This window comes from Geotrypetes seraphini, chromosome 12 (assembly GCF_902459505.1).
Source record: "Geotrypetes seraphini chromosome 12, aGeoSer1.1, whole genome shotgun sequence".
Lineage (NCBI taxonomy): Eukaryota > Metazoa > Chordata > Amphibia > Gymnophiona > Dermophiidae > Geotrypetes > Geotrypetes seraphini.
The window spans coordinates 9806163-9823363 of NC_047095.1; the positions used below are offsets into that span (position 1 = coordinate 9806163).

General features: G+C 41.2%; 1 long non-coding RNA gene across 2 annotated transcripts; it reads left to right on the plus strand.

Annotated features, from left to right (window-relative positions):
* The first annotated feature begins 1538 nt into the window (after nt 1-1538).
* On the plus strand, nt 1539-14887 carry LOC117346879. Of its 2 annotated transcripts, none has more exons than XR_004536674.1 (3): nt 1539-2488; nt 11672-11756; nt 14774-14887. It is a non-coding gene; the product is annotated as an uncharacterized LOC117346879 (long non-coding RNA). The 2 variants fall into 2 exon arrangements; XR_004536675.1 differs by lacking the exon at nt 1539-2488 and adding an exon at nt 10863-10926.
* Nucleotides 14888-17201: the final 2314 nt, after the last annotated feature.

Consider the following 17201-nt stretch of genomic DNA (forward strand, 5'->3'; position numbering starts at 1 on the left):
CTTTACGGAGAGGGTGGTGGATGCCTGGATTGCGCTCCCGAGAGAGGTGGTGGAGAGTAAAACTGTGAGTGAGTTCAAAGGAGTGTGGGATGAACACAGAGGATCTAGAATCAGAAAATAATATTAAAGATTGAACTAAGGACAGTACTGGGCAGACTTGCACGGTCTGTGACTGTATATGGCCATTTGGTGGAGGATGGGCTGGGAAGGGCTTCAATGGCTGGGAGGGTGTAGATGGGCTGGAGTAGGTTTTAATGGAGATTTCGGCAGTAGGAGCCCAAGCACAGTATTGGATAGAGCTTTGGATTCTTGCCCAGAAATAGCTAAGAAGAAAAAATTAAAAAATTTAAATTGAATCAGGTTGGGTAGACTGGATGGACCATTCGGGTCGTTATCTGCCGTCATCTACTATGTTACTATGTTATGTTAGTTCAGGCTATGCTGCTGTTTCTAACAAAGTATAATTTCTAATGCAATCAACATATGTAATTATTCTGATTCTTAGACTAACAAATACATGCATATTACAAATATTTGCTATAAGCATCCCATAACTATACTGTATTGAGAACTGTAAGATAATAAATTTAGATAGTCACTGCTGTAAACGTGAAGCTTTTATCCCATGTCTTTTATCCCAAGTCTTTTATCCCAAGTCCTCAAGGTATGGTGGACTACCAGATTTGCCTTTCTTATTTCCATGTTATTTCATCCTCAGTCAAAACAAAATTCTGGAGGGAGTTAGAAATGGTTCTGATAGATCTCTAATTGTGACTGCATACTGCCAAAGGCATAGACGCAATAACAATATTAACAACGATATTGATTTCACAGTAACCTTGGCAAACAAACTCAACCTATTGATTTTTGATTTTTATGCATTGATATTCTGTTATTTGAAGGAATTTCTGAAGTAATCTAAATTTGATTGACATCTTACAATTGTGATGAGAGGGTGCTTATTCTTTCATCTTATTTCCTGTAATATTTTTACACAGTATAAAGCTAATACAGTATAATATAATTACATATTTATACTTATTTTATGGGCCTGGTAGATGATGAAAAGATGTAGGACAAATTGGGGCTTTGCTACCTCTGGATCCAGTAGGATCTTACAGCAGAGTCTGACACTTGTCACAAGCCCAGTACTATTGCTAGCCTTGTTCCGGGTAGAAAGCCTAGAAACGTAGCCCTGAAGCTGAAGAGAGCTGATCAGTGCAGCAGCTGTACTATTGACATGGACCAGGACTCAGATTCTGGGGAGGTTTCCCAAGAGCAGGAGCCCTAGGAGGATTTGGGACACTATGGGGATAAACACACTTTTAAACCTAAGCCAGACACTGTTAGGACACAGCCTAGGAAAAAGTCACTGTCTCCTTTAGGCACACACCTGCTTAGGTTAAATGCAGAGCAGGAGAAAACCCAGGGAAAGCTGAAGTCTGCCCATCCCCCACATAGACTTGGGTGTGGCACTCACAAACTAAGGCAGCTTGAGCAGTGCAGGTCAGTGAGAGACAGAGCTGAACCAGGAGAGGAGTCAGATCCTTGGCTAGGTGCTCCAGAGGTCAGGCAAGGAGAGGATATAGAAATGTTGGATTTGGAGGAATCCTTACCTGCTAATCATCTGCCATGCTTGGAACCACAGGAAGCAATGGAGATTGCTCTGCCACCAGTTGGTGAACAAATGGACATGAGTTGAAACTTGCTTTTTGACTACTTTTTGGCTAGAGTAAAGAAGCTGATACTGTTTTGGTGTTTATTTGATAAAAGAACTGTGTTTTGCTGGCTGGTTTTGTTCCCAGCAGCCTGAAGCTGTTTTGGAAGTTTGCAAGGGCAATTAACAGGGAAAGCTGCCCTAACTATGTTGCTGATTGTCCAGCTCTTCTTATTGTAAACCGCCTCGAACTACTATGGCTTTGGCGGTATATAAGAAATAAATTATTATTATTATTACCTGAAAAGGACTTTTGGTTTGCTATGTTTGTTGAAGAACACAGTATAAAGGCTGTCGCCACTGCTGCCTTAAAACACTGCTAAACTCCGAGAGCACTCATCTGTGCTGTCTACAGGACTTTGTATTGTGTTTTTTCTTCTGCTTTTGAAGTTACAAGCCACTGATTGCTACAGTGAGGGTTGTGGGGCAGAATCCACTTGAGAACCAAAGGGTTGGGATTGTGGGTCCTAAAAGGCTATTTCTTTAAAGTGGATTCAGCAATTTTCCATCCCCTCCCTCCCCCCCCCCAAACTTATTAGAGTTGGTAGGGGAAGCCTAACTACATTTAGGCAGGCACAGTGAGTTTGATAGTGAAAAGTTTTGGGACTCGATGAACTGTTAAATACCTATTTTGTATTTTTGATTTTGTTTTTCACTGGCAAAATGTCAGCTGTTTGAATTCCTGGACTTACCCTGACCCTGAAGCAAGGGTGTTGCCAGCCATGCGCTGACCCAGCAGCCAGAGGGGCTGCAGTGCAATTGCAGGAACAGGTGAACTATTTGATTTTTGTCTTTATATTGATAGTTTAATAATCACCTGTAAGCAGAAACTGTGCGACCCTGATTCTCAGGGAACGAAGGAAGCTAGGCCACTGGACTAATGCTAGTTTTCTTTTGAAACATATTTTGAACATCGGATAAGTACTAAATAAGTCTACTTTATATGAACAGTGGCTGGACTGAGGCCTTATTGTGATTTTGGGAGCTTGTGCCATTCTGACTACCATTTTCCCAGCAGGGCTTTTATCTTTTGAAGGCACACCAAGATCATAAATTGCACTCAGCGAGGGTACCCGCCTCGGGTCCCAGCACCCACTGCGCGACACACTGTCTACCATGACGGCCCATTTGTAATCAATAAGCCTGTGTAATACAATGATGGGCTGGTTTATTTTATATATTAGTGATAAGGGTAATTTTCAGATACAGCAGTCACATTCCCTAAGGAAAGGGATGCTAACAAGTGGTGTGCCTCAAGGTTCAGTTCTTGGGCCTGTTCATTTTTAAACATTTTTATAAGTGATATTGCTGAAGGGCTGTCTGGTAAGACTTGCCTCTTTACAGATGATACCAAAATCGTCAATAGAATAGACACCCCTGATGGTGTGGGTAACATGAGAAAGGACCTTACAAAGCTTAATGAATGGTCCAAAATTTGGCACCTAAGATTTAATGCTAGGAAGCAAGGCAATGTGTTTGAGCTGCAAAAACCTAAGGGAATGGTACAGTTTAGGGGGTGAAGAACTGTTGTGCATGAAAGAGGAGCGGGACTTGGGTGTGATAGTATGTAATGATCTTAAGGTGGCCAGCCCGAATATTATTTGCGGTTTTTTAATATTCGCAGGCCGGCTTTCCCCCTAACCACTATGGATATGGAGGGAGAAGTGTACTTTTGAGGAATGGTGGGAGAGGGGGGATATATAGATCTTTAAATACCTACATGGCATAAATGCGCAAGAGGTGAGTCTCTTTCAATTGAAAGGAAACTCTGGATGAAAGTGAAAATGCATAGATTCAGAAGTAACCTCAGAAAATACTTTTTCATGGAAAGTGTGGTGAATACTTGAATGACCTCCCAGTGGAGGTGGTGGAGACAAAAAGTGTATCTAAATTCAAGAAATCTTGGGACAAGTATGTTGGATCTTTAAGGGAGAGGAGGAGATAGAAGATGGCGTGGTTAAGTAGACCAGATAGGCTTTATGGTCTTTATCTGCCTTCATTTTTCTATATTTCTAGTACAGGGGTAGGCAATTCCGGTCCTCGAGAGCCACAGACAGGTCAAGTTTTCAGGATATCCACAATGAATATGCATGAGATGGATTTGCATGCACTACCTCCTTGAGATGCAAATCTATCTCATGCATATTTATTGTGGATATCCTGAAAACCTGACCTGCCAGTGGCTCTCGAGGACTGGAATTGCCTACCCCTGGGCTAGTATAATCCAATCTTTCTCTTTTCGTATACACAAAGCTTTGTGGATGCCATTAAAAATATCTAAAATAGCAAACGGAGGAATGTTTGTGGGTCATGTAAGTTGGCAGTGGGCACTATGGAGCATATGTTGTTCTCATGTTCTTACTTGGTTGATTATTGGGATAAAGTTTGGTCAACTATTTCTAAGGTACTTTCCCTGTCGGAACCTGTATCTTATCGAATAGTTATATTGGGCACTATTGGGATAGATACTGGGTTGGATACCTATAAATCTCAATTACTGAAAAACCTAGGGCTCCTTTTACTAAGGTGCGCTATCGTTTTTAGTGCACGCACAAAATTACCATGTGCTAAACCGTGCGGTACGCTTCTAGAATAACACCAGCTCAATGCTGGCGTTAAGGTCTAGCACGCGCGTGCACAATTCTGCGTGTTAAGGCCCTAATGCACCTGAGTAAAAGAAGCCCCTAGTAATGATAACTATTCAATCAATACTTTTTCACTTGAATGATTTTTCTAAATTGGATTACAGTAAGTTGTGGAATTTGGTGTTTTATATGTTAAGTATGAGCAAATATTTGCAGGCAATATGAGGAAATTTAACAAAATATGGGAACCCTTAAATAAATGTTGATATATATATTATAAGGTGTAAGGTTGGAGCCTCCCCACAGATGTTTATGAGATTTACGTTATTCTTCCATTCTTTCAGTGAGTGACTTCAGCTTCATGCATTGCACAAGGCGTTATGGTATTTAATTAAATAAGAGGAGGTTTATTTTATGCCAGTGAGGTTTACTTTGCGACAAGCAAAAACAAGAAACGAAACTGCAGACTGATATGTACAAGATGCAGGCAAAATTTATTATACCAAATATTTAATGCAGTAAAAATACCACCTTATACCAAACCAAGGAACCCGACACGGTCCGTGTTTCGGAGAACATGCCTTCTTCAGGGGTACATGGTTGATAAGGTATGAAATAAACCGCAAAAAAGGTATAAACAAGTGCATGTGTAGCTGAAAATCTCTAGTTGAGTTTGCGACGTGGCAAATTTTGTTCTACGTTAATATCCTTCAAGTATTTGAACCTCTGGGGCAGGGGTGACCAACCTTTTGGCTTCCCTGGGCTGAAAAAAATTTTTTCTGGGGCCGCACAAACGTGCAAATGCTGCAGCAAAACAGAGAAGGGAGCCAGCAGAGGAAAACACTGTATTGCCCTTGAACGGGCCAGCACAAAATACTTCACGGGGCTGCATGCAGCCCTCGGGCCGCAGGTTGGACACCCCTGCTCTAGGGTATACATATTCAGGGCTTCCAGTCTCTCCTCATATGTCTTCTGTCTCCTATCATTTTCGTTGCCTTCCTCTGTTTTCTTACGTTCTTCGCCGGATACGGTCTCCAAAACTGAACACAATGCTTCAAGTGGGGCCTTACCAATGACCTGTACAGGGGCATCAACACCTTCTTCCTTCTACTGGCTACGCCTCTCTTTATACAGCCCATCATTCTTCTGGCAGCAGCCACCGCCTTGTCACACTGGGTTTTTTTTGCCTTTAGTTCTTTGGACACTATCATCCCAAGGTCCCTCTCCCTGTCCGTGCATATCGGCTTCTCACCTCCCAGCATATATACTCCTTCCGATTATTAAGCCCTCAAATGCATTACTCTGCATTTCTTTGAATTGAATTTTAGTTGCCAGGCATTAGACCATTCCTCTAACTTTTGCAGATCCTTTTTTATATTTTCCACTCCATCTTCAGTGTCTACTCTGTTACAAATCTTGGTATCATCTGCACAAAACCACATTTTTCCTTCTAACCCTTCAGCAATGTCACTCACAAACATATTGAACAGGATCGGCCGAAGCACCGAACCCTGAGGGACTCCACTACTCGCCTTTCCTTCCTCTGAGCAACTTCCATTAACCACCACCCTCTGGCGTTTGTCCGACAGCCAATTTCTAACCCAGTTCACTACTTTGGGTCCTAAATTCAGCCTTTCAAGTTTGTTCAACAGGCCCCTATGAGGAACCATAATTTGCTGAAATCTAAGTAAATTACATCTAGCATATGTCCTCGATCCAGCTCTCTGGTCACCCAATCAAAAAATTAAATCAGGTTTGTTTGGCACGATTTACCTTTTGTAAAGCCATGTTGTCTCAGATCCTGTAACCCATTAGAGTCAAGGAAGTATACTATCCTTTCTTTCAGCAACACTTCCATTATTTTTCCAAAAACTGAAGTGAGGCTCACCGGCCTGTAGTTTCCTGCTTCATCCCTGTGACCACTTTTGTGAATAGGGACCACATCCGCTCTCCTCCAATCCCCAGGAACCACTCCCGTCTCCAGAGATTTGTTGAACAAGTCTTTAATAGGGCCCGCCAGAACCTCTCTGAGCTCCCTTAGTATCCTGGGATGGATCCCGTCTGGTCCCATCGCTTTGTCCACCTTCAGTTTTTCATGTTGCTCATAAACACCCTCCTCCGTGAACGGCGCAGAATCTACTCCATTTTCTCGTGTAACTTTGCCAGACAATCTCGGTCCTTCTCCAGGATTTTCCTCTGTGAACACAGAACAGAAGTATTTGTTTAGCACATTTGCTTTTTCCTCATCACTCTCCACATATCGGTTCCCAGCATCTTTTAGTTTAGCAATTCCATTTTTCATGTTCCTCCTTTCACTAATATATCTGAAAAAACTTTTGTCTCCCTTTTTTACATTTTTTTAGCCATTTGTTCTTCTGCCTGTGCTTTTGCCAGACATATCTCTCTCTTGGCTTCTTTCAGTTTCACCCTGTAGTCCTTTCTGCACTCCTCTTCTTGGTTTTTTTTTATATTTCATGAACGCCAACTCTTTCGCCTTTATTTTCTCTGCCACTAGTTTGGAGAACCATATCGGCTTCCTTTTTCTCTTGTTTTTATTTATTTTCTTCACATAAAAGTCCGTAGCCATTTTTATCGCTCCTTTCAGCTTAGACCACTGTCTTTCCACTTCTCTTAAGTCCTCTCATCCTAACAGCTCTTTCTTCAGGTACTCTCCCATTGCATTAAAGTCCGTATGTTTGAAATCTAGGACTTTAAGTATCATGGCTGTTTGTTCATGTACATTTTATGAAGAATTTGGGGGTCCTTTACTAAAGATTTTTAAGGCCTTAATGTGCAATTAGCTCATGGAAACAGGCTACTGCAGAAATGTGTTAACCCTCCTCCCTCCCCCCCTTTTTACAAAGTCATACTAGTGGCTGCCACTGCGGTAACTGCCCCAAAGCCCATAGGGATTTATTTACAGGGCTTCAGGGCTTTTGCCATGCAGCAGCCACTAGTGCGGCTTTGTACAGTGTGTGTGTGTGTATTGGGGGGGGGGGGGGTAGTGTTTTGCAGCATTTTTTTTCTATTTGGGTGTGCTAACATGCATGGTATTGATTTTTGGTAGGGAGTGTGTCATGGGAAGAGAGAATAGCATGAAAGTGTTAACCCCCCAAGTGCTAAATGCTCCCATGTTAACTCTATGCAGTGTGGCCAAGCCAGGTCCTTGGCTAGCGAAAGACCCGGTTCGGACCGCAGGCAAGATTTTAGGCGCCTTTGATTTGGTTGGTGTAAAGAAAAACATGGAATTTCCTGGATTCAGTTCAAAATAAGGTTTACTCTTTATTTGTCCACAAAGAAAAAAACAAAATACCGGGTTTAAATCCAGTAATAATTTCAATGCAGTTCAGTCTTCACTGCAACCTGGGTAAAGCATTCATTCTCATTATTGTATTTCATTTCAAAGTTCATTGCCATCAGGCTTCCTTTGCCCCTAATAACCCAGGCCAAAATAATATTAAAATCGCTGTTGGGACTCCTACCTGCAGGTAGCTGGGTTATATCTTCCGGATCATTCTGCCAGCTTACTCTCCTCTTTGGTATTTCATAGCCAGTCCAAACAATAAACCAGAACAGTTTTCTTTGACTTTTAACTTCTCAGCTTTTGCTGCTTTCCTTTCTTGTGACCTCTCCTGTTCTGCCAAGCAGTGGGGGTGGAAACAAAACAACCCTTCCTGTGCATACAGCTGTTCTATGCCCCACCCAAGTTTCTAAGCACCTCTTTCTACTTCACAGTTTAGAAGTTTATTCAGGGAATGGCTAATTCCCCTAGCACTTGTGCTCGGTTACTGTGTCTTGTCAGCCCTCTGTAGCCCTCCCCCAGCAAATACATGCTCCACTTCCTAGCTCATTTAATATTCTGGCTGGAGAAACATTTGCAAAGAGCAGTGCTAGTGAGCAGTTACATTACAACACCATGCCTTCTTCTGGCAAATTATATTCTTCTGGGATATTAGTATGGCTCTCCCAGCCCATACTACCGGTCTCACATTCAAAATCAGCTATTTCCTTGCTTTCTGCATTTACATTTTCCCATTCCCCTCCCCCTTCAGGGTAGTTAGAAGAGCGGGCTGGCCAATCTTCCCCGTCCCCCCTCTGTATCATAGCCTAGCCTTTCTCCGACAAACCCCTCTGCAAGGTCCCAGTATTTAGCTGCTGGTGGCAGTTCTGTTTGTCTTTTTTTGGAGGGCAAAAAGTTGTCTGTCTTCCTCTGGGGAGGGAAGGTCCAGCTTCAAGCTATGGGTGGTGTTCTGCTCTCCTCCCTAGCCTCAGCTGGGGTTAATTTATTCCTCTCTTGCTTCATGTCTGAGAGCTTAGGTGCCTGCAGCTTCCCTAGTGTAGCCCTGCCCGCTTCAGGGTTGATTCTCTGTTTCACAGCTTGCTTTTGCAGGCAAACTTCTCTGCTCTTAGGAAAGGAATAATGGCAATTAGACTGTGGTTTGGGAGCCCTCCCTACTGGGCTACCTGGAGGATGGTTCTCTTGTTTTAACCCTGCTTGTTTTACTCTGCCTAAAACCCTATTCTCTGATGGCTGAAATGGCTTAGATTTAGGGATTGTGGGTTTTAGAGCAGGGTTTTTCCCCGTGACAGCTGCTTTCCTGTCACAGCAGGTATCATACACTAATGACATTATTGCATGACCTGCAATGAAATATATTTTTAAAATACCCCAAAAGTGCTGTGTTAAATCTAGGCTTAGTACATGGTAAAATCCCATGCCCAGATTCTAGTGCATTTTATTTAAAGGGCCCCTTTATTAGATATTCAAAACCTAGTTATTCTATATACATCCAGAAAAAAACCCATGTAGCTAAAGTGTTTATTTTATAGATCATATAAGCATCAACTGCAGTCATTGAAAGTGTGCAACCTTGTTTTGCAAAGTGATTCCAACAATCATTTCATAAATATACATCTGTGGTGATTTTGCTTTACATTTGTCTGCTGCATTTCCTGAAAATAAATATTTTAGCAAGCAGAATATTTTCTCTAAAGAGTTAACTAACTCTCTATATTCCTAGGGCACAGTTGGCAAGTCCTCAATATGTGTCCCTGATTCTGATTTTATTGCTTATTTGTTTAGTCTGATGGGAATATAGCCTTATCTATTGTGTGAGGAGAAAGAAAAAGGATTTTGAGCTCCCATGGGTAGAAAGGAGTTTTCATTGGCATTTTGCTGAAATATTAAAGGTGAAGTAGATTTAGAGGGACATGCAGTAAAGGCTGTCACTGTGATCAGAGAAGCATTGAAGTGAGGAAAGGGACAGCTAAGTGTGTAGGTGGAAAGAAAACGCATTTGTGGAAACGTATGAGCAACCAAAGATATGAATTGGTTGCAGATGGGAGCTGGCAAGGAAGAAAAGTGGAAAAAAAATTATATTGACATTGCTGTGATGCCTAAAGTCCAAGGCAAGACCATTAGTATTGTTGCATAGCCAGCAGGGAGGTGCTGTCAAGGGGAAAAGGAGAGTGTAGATTTTATTTAGGTAACTGGCATTGATTTTCTTACTGCAGTCACTATACAGAAAAATAATTATTGCTGCCATCATCTTCATGCTTTATAAGTCAATGCATCTGTAGTGCTAATAATATTGAAAATAATTTATTATTTTTGTAAACCCTGTGTATGGGACATCTTGGGGCTCATTTTTAAATCAAAGAAATGGCCAAAGAGTGGCATAAAGGGACAGATGGAGGTTTTTCTTGCCAAAATCTCCCAGTTCATAATTTTTGAAACCTATTTTCTAGACAGATATCTATGCTATTGATCAGTAGTTTGTCAAAATTTTGAGGGGGTGTGTTAGAGGTTGTACAGCATTGATGGTGCCATTGCGGTAGAAGTTTCTACCATGGCCTGGGGCGCTAAATGCTCCAAAGCTCATAGAAATTCTATGAGCGTCGGAGCAGTATTGGAGCATTTAGCACTTTTACTATGGCTTAGTGAAGGGGGGGGGGGGTTAGTTGTGCTTCTTGTCATTTAGAGTACATTAATTTCATTAGCATGTGCTAAGTTTTAGTAAAAGGGCCCTTAAGTAAATGCCATTTTTTTTGGGAGGGGAGTGGGTGGGTGGGCCAGAGGGAGTCTTCATGGCAGAAAGGAGTGAGCATCCCTCCTGCCGGTTTTTTGGGGGTTTGCGGGCAGGCAGGAGCCTTCGTGGCAGGAGGGAGTGGGCATCCCTCCTGCCGGTTTTTTGGGGGTTCAGGCAGGCAGATGGGGGAACGGTGGCTTTGGAGGGGGGCAGGTGATTATCGGCTTTTTTAATGGGACAGATGGTGTGCGTTCAAGTCATACAGAACATCTGTCCCACCATGTCTGTCCCATGGCTCAATCGCTCACTGAGTGATTGAGTCGGTGGGTTTACATGCAAATGATTTTCACCTCCTTGCAAATCATTAGCATATAAACTTGATAATGATAGTGTTTGAAAATAGGCCAGATAATCGGCCAAGAGCGATTGTCGCTATCTTAGTGAATCTAGCCCAAAGATAAGAAAGCTTTAGGCCAAATGCTAAGGAAATTCATCTTTCCTCTAGCAAATCCACAGAACAATCCATCAAAAACCGCAGAAGTCCACATCTGGTTTATATGGGTTAAGCAGAACCTGGAAGTCATCCCAGTATGAGGTAAGAACATATGAGTTGCCATACTGGAACAAACCAAAGATCTATTTAGCCTAGAATCCATTTTCCAACAGATCACAAGTACCTGACAAGATCCCCAAAGAATAAAACAGATTTTTATACTGTTTTGCTTAGAAATAAGCAGTGGATTTTCGGAAGCCTATCTCAATAGGGTCCATTTTGTTTGTTGGTTAGCCTACGTTAATGAGGTCCATCTCCCTGCATTGAGAAATGTGCTACATGCTTTGAAACCTGTTCATCGCTTTGTATTTAGATTAAGCGATCCATCAAATTTTATTAAAACTTGAAACTTATGGGCTTTTCTTTTAGGACATTATCCAAATTGTTTTTGAATGTTGTAGCAAAATGGTATACAGCTCCTGACTACATTAAGATGGTATACTAATGAAAGTCCATAAAGTATCTTTGCTCCTGAATTTTCATTCTCAGTAGTTTAACAATCAATTAGATGTTCACTTAAGATCTGTTGTTTGCATTCTATGCATGAGCACAATTTTCTCGGTTTTGAAAACTCAAGTTCCTTTTCCTGTATAATTGTTCACAATTTTCTGCTTTTATTACTTAAAATACTAAACTGAAATGATAACAAAAAAAGCATACATTTGTGTGTGTCATCACACCTCAATAGCAATATAGTACATGCTTTCAGGTATGGTTTTGGCTAAAATAATGTGCATGGACTGATACTGCTTGCGAGTTGGCTAATAGTGTTAATATTTTTCCACAGGGTCCAACAACCATGGTAAATCAAGGTGCAGTAAAAGCCTGCATTTATCACTCCTTGATAACTTTTCCCTCAATTCAATAATCAGGTAAGTGACTGGATAAAACAAAAACTATCGTAAGAATAGCCTTACTGGGTCAGACCAATGGTTTATCAAGCCCAGTAGTCCGTTCTCATGGTGGCCAATCCAGGTCACTAGTACCTGGCCAAAACCCAAAGAGTAGCTACATTCCATGCTACTGATCCAGGGCAAGCAGTGGCTTCCCCTATGTCTTTCTCAATAACAGACTATGGACTTTTCCTGCAGGAAATTGTCCAAACCTTTTTTAAAACCAGCTACGCTATCCGCTCTTACCACAACCTCTGAGTGTAAAAATATTTTCTCCCATTGGTTTTAAAATTTTTTCCCTGTAACTGTATCGAGTGTCCCCTAGTCTTTGTAATTTATGACGAAGTGAAAAATCGATCCATTTCTACTCCACTTAGGATTTTGTAGACTTCAATCATATCTCCCCTCAGTCATCTTTTTTCCAAGCTGAAGAGCCCTAACCTTTCTAATCTTGCCTCATAGATCGTTGGTGTCATTTTCGATTCTGACACCTGCAAGGTCAGGAGATATTGGGGATTATTCCTGCCCGCCCACTAAACACCAGATAATTTTTAAATTATGATAGGAGAGGAGTGGAATTTTCAGGTGAGAGATCACACATGGTGGGCCCTTCAGGTTGGGAGGAATACAACAGGGGTTTGTGGATGCCTATTAATTTTAATTTTTTTTGTTGCTGACCCTTTTATGAGTCAGCCTAGAATTACCAGACTACAGCTTGGTGGCCTGATGGACTAATGCTACCTTCAAGGTGGCTCACAAACAGTGCTAGTCCTTTACCACAAAAGTCAGCAACCTGCAGTACTAAAATGCTGCTGTTTGGTGACCCCTGTGGTGAATGAAGGCGAGGTGAAGAAATGATTAAGAAGAAATGAGTGGTATCTATATAATACGGCACTTACGCTATTTTATTTGGACTTTTACATTTTTTAGACTGGCATGTTTTTAGCACATTGGCCTTATAATGGCCTTCTAGTCTAGATCTTTATTCAAAGCGGTAGCCATATCATTGCATATCATACTACTATTATTATTGTTTCCCTGTTATTACGCTGATATAATATGGCACTTAAGTTATTTTAGTTGGCGTTTTGCATTTTTTAGACTGGCAAGTTTTAGCACGGTGGCCTTATAATGTCCTCCTAGTCTAGATCTTTATTCAATGCGGCAGCCATATCATTGCATATCATACTATTATTATTATTGTTTCCCTGTTATTACGCTGATATAATACGGCACTTACGTTATTTTAGTTGGACTTTTGCATTCATATGCCTCGTGGCATCTCTTTTTAAACCGTTTAGGTGTCAAAGTCCGTTTGGTAAGTTACTAATCAAGTACCCTCACTGCATGCATTTGTGTTTCATATCCTTCCATCTTTTGACATGCATGTTCAGCATAGCCACCACTCAATGCTTATTTTGTTTAATTATCCTTTAAAGCGTCAATTTTTCCATTCAGGTATAATTCTTCTATAGTAAAATTATTTTTTAATTTAACCATGTATTCTGTGTCTAATTCGCACAACACTACGATCTTAAACTACATTGCTCTCTTAGAGTCAGTTTTTCATCTTATTTCCGTTTTGCTAAATGTTCTCTGGTTTGTTTTTACAGACATATACGCTTCTTAATATTTCTATGGCTTTGTTTTAAAGATCTCTTTTATCATTCATTATTATTATTACTCTCTTATCTTTTTGTAGTACACAGTATTTTGTTTCGCTTCTTTGCAATTCCTAAGCTTGTGGTTTTTAATAGTATGTACAATCCCTTTCAAATATCACAGTTTTTTAATTGTTTCCTTTTCATTGGCTATCCAATTATACTTCCCTTCCCATTTTACCTCCCTTTATTTTTATTTTCCATTTTGATGTATTTAATAACTCTCGTTTCCCCTTGTTTCCTTTTCGAATCATGTACGTAAATGCATAAGTGCTTCCTTCCTTTCAGCTTAGCCATGTTTTTATTTTGTTTTTTTTAAATTTTTATATTCTATTGTATTGTTAACCGTTTAGATACCTGTATGATAAACAGCATATCAAAAATAAAGAAAACTTGAAACTATGACACAATACACTTTGGTGCCTTCTTTGATTCATCTTTTTAATTATTTTTTATGTTTATTATTTGCATTGTTTAACATTTATTTTTCATCTTTAATTGCACTTTTCACTGCTTCTTATGTGCCTTCTACCATTTTACACTGTGGGACTCTAAAAGAGCAATGTAGTTTAAGATCGTAGTGTTGTGTGAATTAGACACAGAATACATGGTTAAAGTAAAAAATAATTTTACTATAGAAGAATTACACCTGAATGGAAAAACTGCCGCTTTAAAGGAAAATTAAATAAATTAAACTAAATAAGCATTGAGCGGCCTCTATGCCGAACATCTATGTCTATCATATTCACCCTATTCAACTTCTATTTAATTATTCAGAATACACTTCCCCCTCTGTATTCGTGAATTCCTTATCTACGGATTCGGTTATTCGTGATTTTTGACCAAAAAATAAATTTTAATTTTTCAGGCTTTATTTAGCCCTATAAGCCCCCCCCCCTTAAGTCTTACCTGGTGGTCTAGCGGGTTTTCAAGCAGGAGCGATCTTCCCACGCTCCTGCTCCGTGCAGATCACTCACAGGAAATGGCTTGAGAGACTACGGGAGCTCAAGACAGCCATTTCTTGTGAGTGATCTGCACGGGGCAGGAGCATGGGAAGATCGCTCCTGCTTGAAAACCCGCTAGATCACCAGGTAAGGCTTGAGGGGGGGGGGGTGTTACAGGGATAACAATAGCTGTGGGAAGCCGGGGATAAGGGCAGAACCAGCCCGATTTATTATTTGCGGGCTTTCCATATTCGTGGGCCGGCTCTGCCCTTAACCCCCGCGAATACGGAGGGGGATGTGTAGTACACTTATGTTTCACCTGTCGATCACGTCCATTCTTTCATGCACATATCCAAGTAGTTTCTTATTTTCAATTTCATTTTGTTTTCAGGACCCTGGAAGAAGGTCATGTCGCAACTGATACACGTCCCGTGTCGGGTCTATGCCACAGTTCATATACTGTGGGGGGTTTTTTCTGAGTTATTGGATATTTTATTTTCTGCCCCTTGTTCAAATAAAGTTTTTATCAAGATCCTCAGTTCCACAGTTTTTGTTTTCTTCTTTGTTCTTGTTTCTGTGGAAATACTGTGGTGAACTTTGCTTGTTTTTTCCCTTCACGTAATGATACCCAGGTACAAAATCCCATCTAAACCTCTTCATGTTATATGGTGAGAAAACATACTATACCTAAAGAACTACCACTTAAGTATCCCTCAGGCTTACAGGTCACATATACTGTATATTTAGGTATAGGAGGTATGTCTATGTACTAGAACGGCTCATATATTTGTACTGAAATGAAAGAGTTAAAGCAGGAATTGAACCTGGGTCCTGTTGTCCACAGTCCATTACACTGACCACTATACTACTCTATCTATTTACTTGCTGCTTTCTCAGGAATGCCCATAATATCACTGTCTTATCTTGGGGAGGTGTGTGTGTGTTTATGGGGGGGGGGAAGGGCGAGGGGAGAAGTCATTGAGCACTGGGAGATGAAGAGGGGGTTATGCTTTAATCAGGGCCGGATTTTCCTATAGGCTAACTAGGCTTCAGCCTAGGGCCTCAAGATCAAGAGGGGCCTACATTCAAATTGTTAGCAAAATTAAAATTACACTATTCTAAAAACAGTGAACACTAAAACACTGAACCGAAAATAAGGAGAAATTCTACGCTTTGGGATTGGAACCGACTCCGGCCGCAACGGGGCGCCGACTCGGCTTCTCCCTTTCTTTGTCTCGCCCTGGGAGGAGGATCGGGGAGGGAAAGACGTCAGTCCGGAAACAGCTGGGCAAAGCCCAGCCCCGTGGGGAGAGAGGCAAAACGTGGATCCGTCAGGATAGGGCGGCCCAGATTGGCATGGGGGGGGGGGTTCAGTGAAAGGGGGATGGGAGGCAGGCGGGCATCGGAGGGAGGGTGAGGTGAGGAAGGACGCACTGGGGGCACTATGGACATAGGAAGGGGCAATGTTGTGTGTTATGTTTGATTAGTTATTGTTACAAGTACTATATATGGTGCTGAGAATAAATGTCCAAATAAGTGTTCTCGACTTTTTTTTATTTATTATCTGTGTCACATTTTTTATAAAGGTTAATACCAATAACAACATGTTTCATTTAACATACTGATATATATCACAGTAATGATGTATTTTATTATCTCTCATGTAATTTACAAACTTAAAATGGGAGGTGAAAGGGCCTCATAAGTGGAATAGCCTAGGGCCTCTTTTCATCTAAATCCGGCCCTGGTCTTAATCCTGCCTGTGGTCAGTTGGGGCACCATTTTCTGACTTATTTATGACTGAAACAAGCCTAGATAAAATTTCTTTTTTTTTTCCTTTCTCTCTCTCTGGACCTTTTTTTTTGTGTTCCTGTAGCTGAAAAATGTCCAAATTTTAAGGCTGCTCAAGACATGATTCCTACATACCCCCTTGCAATTTAGTTGAACTGCAGAGTTATACGTCTTATGGCCCCTTTTACAAAGCCATGGTAGCGATAAGTGCACTGAAGCCCATAGAAATTGAATGGGCTTCGGTGTGTTTACCATGGTAGCTTCACTACTGAGGATTTGTAAAAGGGGCCCCTAATTCAGAATTTTGAAAATAGCAACTTGGCGGGTTTGCGATGTCAGGAGGGAGTTGGCATCCCTCCTGCCATATTCATTTGCGCGCACAGTGAGGGGGTAGGTGGGAGCATTGAGGATTGCCCAGAGTTTTGGTTTTTTCAGGGGAACCGGGCCCAATGGTAGCAGTGATGGTGGTGTAAACTGGTGCAGGGGTCATTTTTTTGTTTTGGGGGGGGGCACTGTCGGGTTAAAACTACTGGCTTGCAATGCGCTTTTTGCAGAATATATAAAAAAGGAAAAATTCCTTTTTTATATATTCTGCTTAAAGTATTGCGAGCCTGTGGTTTTAAAGGGCAGAAGAGGGCAGGAGAGTCAGTAAGAAAGTAAAGCGAATGGTCCTCAGCAGTCGCTTCACTTCGAATCGGCAAGCCCAATCGGTGTTCCTTCTTCTGTTTAATGAATCGCTGCCTTCCTACTTATGCATGCAATTTCCCCTCATTTGCATGGGCGGATCGGGTTGGAAACTGATCGGCCACAAGGTTAGTGAATCGGGTCGGGGAGCGATAGCAAACTGGTCGGGACACGATCGGTGCGTTTAGTGAATCTGGACCTTAGTACTTAAGTTGTAGAATTACAACTGACATAACACAGAGTTTGCACTATAAGTTGTTATATTGAGCTTGTTTGCAAAACAGTTTATTTTGCTTTTTTGCATTACCTCTTCATTAATATTAATGTGGACCAATGCACCGGTG